The 8,279-nt window shown below is 31.9% G+C and overlaps 1 pseudogene; it reads left to right on the forward strand.

The window, feature by feature from the left end:
* The first annotated feature begins 418 nt into the window (after window positions 1-418).
* The window catches only part of LOC142640616 (disease resistance protein RPM1-like), a 49,913-nt pseudogene continuing 42,052 nt past the window's right edge, over window positions 419-8,279 (forward strand).

Here is an 8,279-nt window from a genome sequence, read left to right on the forward strand (position 1 = left end):
TTCGTTTTTCTCATTACCCAAACAGGGAATGAGAGGATGATATTTTATTTTTAAATATTTTTTCTCTTATTGGGTTATTGACCTTGTAAAGGATGAGATTGTTCATTGATTTCTCAAATGGATGGTTGTCTACTGCTTGATGTTTCTGGAGCAAAATATTGTACAAGATTAATTAGAGATTCAAATAATTCTAAACAACTTATTAACAGTAAGATTTTCAAAGCCAATCACCTACATATCTATCAATAATTGCTAAAGAACAAATAATCATAACAACAGTACCTGTGGGTGGATTTCAAAAAAAAAAAAAAAAAAACAAACAGTACCTGTGGGTGTGGCCAAGAAGTGAATAATTGGTGTGGCCCTCATGGCACTGGCAGCATAGCTAGCAATAATTGCTAAGAACAAAGAGCACCTATGACCCTGACAGCACAGGGAATCATTATTCCAAAAGGAAGACTCGTATTGACTCTCTTGAAAGTTTTCATTTAGGCATTTCTTTGACAGTGAAGAGTAAAATGGTTTGAATTTCTTAAAAGATTTTTTTTTTTTTTTTTTGTTTGGCTCTGAATCTAAACCTAGTACATGGGGCTTAATCTCATGTTTAAGTTGGATTATGGGACCGAGAGTATAACGTAGCAAGTTGAGCTTGGATTAACGGTTAATCTAATCTAATAAAACCCAAACTTGAAAGGCTAAAGCAAAAAGTTACCTAATATCACTATCTGATATTAGGTTATAATTTGATTGTTTTCAATAATAGATATAAAGGATCATTATCTAGTATTGTAAAGAAACTATATGAAATCTACTAAAGTAAGATTGGTTATAATTAAATTTAATTGGACAGGTGGAGAACATATTTCTAAAAGTCCACAGAAAAGTTGAGACTCATTGGCAGAATTCATGTTAGACTAATTTCACTCCCAGCTACCAATTGGTTTTGTCCTTAATTGCCGACAATGTGAAAACGTTCCATTCTAATATGACCGAAAGATAAAAACGTTTCACACACTTTCTTAAGAGTTAAAAAAAAAAAAACAATTGAAAGGCAGATTAGAAAAAAGCAGTAGGTCCATTTTTTGTCTCCCATTACAGTATAAATGAAAAGAGAGGCCACTTTTTCACACACTAAGCCAGAGGGAATACTTTAACATCATTATTTGTAGTCCTTTGGAAACTAGAATTCAACAGAGCAATCGACGGAGAAACTACAGATTGCTATTCCTTTTGCCCAAAGCATTTGCACAATCTTTCTCTTATCATTTTTTCATTTTCTCCTTTCAACATCTTTAGCCATAGAAGTGATTTCTTGTAAAGCAAAATACATCTATGGGACTCTGTTTCTAAGCTTCGAGCATACAAAAAAAATTCATTAGGTGAATATTGTAATGTAATATGTCATGCTCTTTTGCAAGATTAGCTTAGGCATGTACTTCTATTTTATGTGTGGAATAACTATCATACATTTATGTTCAGGTTGAAGTTGCTACTTTGTCTATTTAAGAAGAAAAAGAGGAGCAATCTAAAGAAGTAGAACTGCTATTTAAAGTGCAGGTACTAATATGTTTCTGATTCCTTTTATTGGAGCTACCTTAAATGAGTTTATTCTGTTTTATTTCTTCTTAGCATAGGAGTCGAACCCATTTTGTTACTAATTTTCTTGAACTGTAGTAAAAACTGAATTGCAAAATTTCTTATAAAAGTCTGATTTAAAAATGATCAAAAACACCGTGACAATGGATTTTTCTTCTTTTACATCTTTTGGCTTGTTTTATCGTCTTATGCTAGCATCACTTGTAATGTGAAAGGCTAGATACTGAATTCACATAATTCAAAGATCCAAAAATAAAACCAATCACACAATTAACCCAATACATAAACTCACCATCAATAACCCATTTTAAAATAAATAAACAACTAATTCAGAGTCATACAGCTTTACTTTTTTATTACAAAACATCACGATACACTACCAAACAAACAACAAAACATAAACAATGAAAAAAGATGAAAATATTCTCGCACAAAGAACAAAACCTCAAATTTAAAATGTCTTGGTTATACTGCATTTGGTCGCTGAGAAAACATTGGGAAAAATGATAGAAATATATGTAGAACTTCAACTATTCCTAATCAAATCAAGTCGAGTAGTGAATTTCCAAGCTCGGCTTCACAATAATACTCAACAGCGCTAGATTACATGAATGTAATCATCAAATATACCTAGTGGTAATTGAGGCTAGGTGGCAATTTTATATGGTAAACTATTCTCACATCTTTGTGTAATCACTCAAAACATTACAGGTCACCTTTTATTCCAATGCAATAATGTGAGAAACCCCTTGCTCTTATTTGAGATAATCATTGAATCAAAACAATCTCTAAGACCCCAATACAGCAAACCAATCATACAAACCCAATACATAAGTTCAACATCGATAATTCCTTTCAACAATAAACAAATAAAGAATTCCAAGTCAACCAATTTTACTTTTTGATTGCAGGACATCCTAATACAATGCCAAACAAATAATAATGCAAGATGAAAATCTTCAAGCACAAAGTGCACAACTTTAAATTTAAAACATCTTGATTGTGCATTTTGTTTCTGTTTGTTTGTTTGTATTTGTTTCTAGTATAATCTGTTCATCATCGTGAAAATGATGTATTTTTTTAATGAAAATATCTATTACCTATCAAAAAAAAAAGGTACTTGAGAAAACATTGGAAAAAAAGAGAAACATACATAGACTTCAACTAGGAGGGCTGTAATCAACATAAGCTAAGTATAGAATGGTTGAGCTCGGTTTGATAATAAAGATAGCATGTTCAAACTCTGCTTGAACTTGATCCAAGCCTACAAACACTTTTTGAACTTGAGCTTGTCAAAGATTCTAAAAGCTTGAAGTCGAGGTTAGCTTGCTTCATTAGTCAAGTCAAGTTCGTGCTCAATATCAAGCACTTGAGCTTGAACACAAGCACATAATCAAATGTTTTAAATCTCAAGAAAAAAAAATCAATGGATAATAAAAGAAAACAATGGATTTCCTCTTTTGAGCCACAACAAAATATCACAAATTCTCAACATTAATAGGAATCTAATGGATAATAAACATATCACAAATGAGTAATGCCTAGGGACACAAAATTTTTCATAACTTTTGTAATGATCTATCGTAACTGGAGTAACATCACTTTCACTTATGTCTACCATTGATTCGATTTTTCAAGGACAGAATTAACATGACAACAAATGCCATAGATGTGAACTTGGAAAGATTGATTAAAATCATAATTAACAAAGGAGGAACGAAGATTTCAACCACATGACCCTTCACCTTCTTTGCCAAAAAAAGAGAAAAGATAAAATGAGAGTATATTTTAAATTGTTCTGTTCTCAACATTATCCATAAAGGGAACTACTTTCTACTCTTAACCCGAGACAACGCAAAAATCCAGAAGCACAACACACAAACACAAAGAGAGAAGAAATATTAATTAAAAATATTTAAGAGACTCCCAATAAGAAGCCCATAAATCATTAACAGAACAGAGAAAGGGATACATATTTACCTTGTGAAAAGGGGTGGCTTTTGTTGGCCTCAGCCTTGGCTGTGTGTACAGAGAGCCGTAAGAAAGTCGAATTCTCGAACAAGACCGAAAATTTGGAGGTGGGTTTCTTTTTAAGATGAGTGAAATCTAAGACACTATATTCCGGGTTTTTTTTTTTTTCCCTCTCTGAGATTTCTCACTAACCAAACAGAAACGAGACAGAATGGAATATATATAATTGGATTTACAAGGGCGGTGATGACTGATGACTGATGACTATTATTTTATTTTTAATTTTTTAGGTACTATTATTTTTAGTATTTTATATTATTGAGCTCAGGACGTCGTAATTAGGAATTTCAAGTTGGGTTGGGCTATGAAGTGAAAATTGTTCAAGGTTAATGGGTCGGACTCATGGATGAGCCTGGAACGATGACAGCCCCTTTTAAATAAGGTATATTAAATGGACAGTAAGGAAAGTTTCTTTTGTGAACTTTTGGGCTGACTCTTTGGGCCTTGGATCAGCCTATTTGGAGTTACATTGAATCTTATTACCGTTGGTGTATGGGCATGGCCTTATGGCAAATTCCGCTCCAAAAACAATGGTCCATACTCTTTAGTTTGAGAGTTGGGATTTTTTGTTGGGTTCTATTTCCGATGGCTTTGTAATCAATTACCGTTTGGTTGAATGACAATCGCTTGCGCAATAACAAACTTGGTCCTGTCTTGGGAAAGACGAAAGTTATTTATAAATTTTGTAGGAAAAATGCCCATATACCCCTCAAATTAAAAATCTAAGAAGAAGAAAGAAAAACGTTTTGAGTGAGAGAGACAAGCGATTGGAAATCAAAATTCAAAATCATTGTAGCATCCCTCTCTCCACGCTAGGAGTCTTTGTCCTACCGTCCATAGTCCCACTGCGCTGTTCAACAGCATATATGGATTTCTTGTTTGATAGCCACCATGTTACTGATATTTGCATTACATAGATTTTTCAATGTGTTAGTTTCAAGACTCTATTTTCCAACAATGAAGTTTGATTTACAAGTTTGGAATGTCAAACTTCACTGATAATTTACCTTTCGAGCATTGTATGGACAAATTCCTTGGGAGATGTAATCAACAACCAGATCAAATATATATTAGCAATTTTTACCAACCCGGCCAACAAAGAAAACTACCAAAATTCACGAATCCAATTCTAGATTCCAACAACACACACAATTAAATTCCACTGAATTCATCTCAAAACCCAGATTTTTTTTTTTTTTTTGGTGTAAAAAAAAATAGTGAAAGAAGAAACTATATTTCTATCTATTATTTATACATGAAAAACATTACAAAAATCTGCCGTATGCAATGTTTATAGCAATTAAACATTTAGTCCACCTTTGAAAAATAAACTGCACATGGACAAAATTACTATTAAACTCTAGGGATTTAATAAGAGAAGAGTGACTCACCTATTTTGAATTTCTATTTTTAGGATCTATTTTGTTTTTGAAATTCGAGTTTGAGTTTGAGTTTGGGGTATATTTATGGGTAATAGTTTTTTTTTTTAGAGATAATTACAACATGCTTCTAACCTCACAACTCAAATCATTTTCCCCCTAAACCTCTAAGCATTTTGTGCATGGAGAGGTGTCAATTTAGCTACAAGCCTTTAGCTTATGGGTAAATAATTAGGGGTGTGCATGGGTCGGGTTGGTCGGGTTAAGGGGATTTTTTTACCCAACCCACACAATTTTTTTTACTACTATTATTATTTAATTGAGTAGAAAAAAAATATATCACACTTGTCACTTGAGTTGATAAACAAAATATACATTAATATATGAACTAATATTCCAACTTAGTTATACAATAATATATGAACTAATATACATTAATATTGGCTTTTATATAGGATAGGAGTAAAAGTTGGTTATTTTAAAAAAATTATTAATTATATAATATATTTTAAATATATATTAAATATATGGGTGGGTCGGGTCGGGTTTGACGAGTTTGAAATTTTATGACCTGGACCCAACCCAACCAGCTATCAAAAAAATTTTGTAACCCAACCCAACCCACCAAGCCCTAAAAACCAACTCAACCCAACGGATTGTGTTAGATCAGGTCAATTTTGGCGGGTTGGTTGCACACTCGTATGAGTAATAGTTTATAAACAATATATTGTGCCAGACTGTTAATATACGGTACGTAAATTGTTAATTGTGATGTACTAACAATAATCTTAAGCGGTTTGTCACAGTCTCACAGAGTAGATGGGTTTCTCCAAAAACGATGTATTTTGCACAGAATTCACATGCGTAGATTCCTCTAGGAAATGAGGGATTACGGTAATATAGATGAAGATAATTTTTTAAAGGAGAGCATACCACAGTCCCACGTGAATGTCAGCTGGCAATTTGGCATAATGTTGCCAATGAGCAAAATATATGAACCTATCTTTATTAAATGAGTTTTTATTTTATTTTTAATAAATAAAAGGTACAAGGGACTAGTCAATGTGACTTTCCTACGGGGCTGCTACCATTGTATCGTCGTACTTGTTGGGTCTAAGTGAGTAGGATATTCAGTAGTTTCGAGTCAAAGCTGTTATTCCAACTCTATAATTGAAGGGACTAGACTAGTACGCATTGAGACACGCAAGGACGAAGGTATTCTTGCCTCTTTATGGTAAATATAAAACTCCATCATAGTACATTTTTGCCTTTTTTTTGTTTTTTTTTGGGGGGGGGGGGGGAGAGAAGAGTGAGAGAGGGGTATCCCCTGGATTTTTAAAATTTTTTTTTATGATATTTATAAATATTATTGAAGTTTTTGGTTCAAAAATTCATATGCCCCCCTCCAAAATTGAAATACAAAAATTAAAATAGTCATCTAACCAAAAAAAAGCTCAAAATTAATTAAAATTGTTATCTAACCCATATTTTCTATTGGTGGTCCTTTTAAGCAAAAAAAAAAAATCTCTTTTTACTAACAAAACAAAATTAAATCCATTGAAAAATCTTTAATGAAAAAAATTTACTGGTATGACACTTTGGTTGTTTGTTTATTTGAAACCTAATATTAAAAGTTTGGGATTTTTAAATTTGGGTATTATTAAGTTGGCTACTTCCACCCAGTAGATTTTTTTTATTTTTTATTTCTCATTAGTAAAATGAGTTTACAATTGAGCACTTTTACCGATTAGATCATTTTTATGCTTAAACAAGTTTTAGCAGCAAGATGCACAAATCATTAAAAACTATTATTAAAAATTGAACTTCACAATTATGATTCTAGAACATAATGTAGTTCGACATGTGGATTTCTAAATTTGTTAAATATTTTTTAATTGTGTCAATGGCTAGTAAGGATTAGAAACTTAGTAGCCCACCAATTTGTTTATAAAGTGATTGTACATATGTACTTATACTTAATCGTCCAATTTCCACTATAACTATCGAATGGGTATTTTCAACCGTAAATATTATCAAAATTAGGTTTCACAACAAAATAAAAGATGATATTTTATTGGACACTTTTATTTTGTACATTAATTGAAAATGTTTTTTTAACACACTCTTTGATTTTATAAATTGAAGTGGAAATTGCTGCGACAATTATTGTGGAATTAATAATCTATGATTTTGAGATGTAAAAGATGTCTAGCTTCATATTGATAGATAATTGTATTGTAATGTATTAAAAAATAATTATTTTGAGTTGATATTTTACTAGTAAATGGCTACAAATTGGATCATCATTAAAAAAATTCAAAAAATAAAAATAAAAATCTGTTTAGACTTTGGCCCCTCTCAATAAAAGTCCCGGCTCTATCCTTGGAAAAGAATAACCACCAGACCATACCACCACCCTCGGTGGTATTAAATGTAGTTTTTTTACACAATATTTTTTGTCAAGATGCATACTTTGATGAAGTTTAGGGAAAAACAAAGGGAGAAAAATATAGAATTAAAAAAAAAAAAATCTTTGTCAATATTTGGAAGTTGGCATACAATTAAAAAAATTACACTTTACCCCTATAAATTACAACCTATTTTACATTTACTTCTCTAAACTATCTGAATACACATTTATCCCCCCTAAATTATTACCCTCGTAACACTTGCCCCCCAAACTATGAGTATCCACTCTTACCATCCTAAAGTATTACCTATGTAACACTTTGCACCCCATCCTATAGGTATAATTGCTTAGAGAAGTAAGTGTGTATTCTCATAGTTTATAAGGGTTAATGTAAAAGGGGTATAGTTTATGGGAGTCAACGTAAAAGATGATATAGTTTAAGGGGGTAAAGTTTGCATTTTCATAGTTTAGGGGGTTAAGTGTAAAAGAGAGTATAGTTTAGGGAAGTAAGTGTACATTCGGATAGTTTATAGGGATAAATGTAAAAGGAAGTATAGTTTAAGGGGTAAAATGTGTTTAGGGGGTAAAATGTAATCTCCCCCCCCCTCCAAAAGAAAAAAGACAGAAGTAATAGTTGAAAACAAAATTTGATTTGACTAACATTGATTGTTGCCTTTCTATTAGATTCCTTAAAATGAAGTTGTACCTAATGCACAAAAATTTATTTTCTTGGGTTTGAAAAAAGTCATGGTAGACAATCTTATCCCTTAGTCTTTTTGGAAAGGCTAATTCTCGTACTCAAACCTGCAACTTATCACTTTTGTTTAAAGGCATTTGCTAACGCACTAGGCTTGTCCCATCAT

Source organism: Castanea sativa, chromosome 6 (genome assembly GCF_040712315.1).
Source record: "Castanea sativa cultivar Marrone di Chiusa Pesio chromosome 6, ASM4071231v1".
NCBI lineage: Eukaryota > Viridiplantae > Streptophyta > Magnoliopsida > Fagales > Fagaceae > Castanea > Castanea sativa.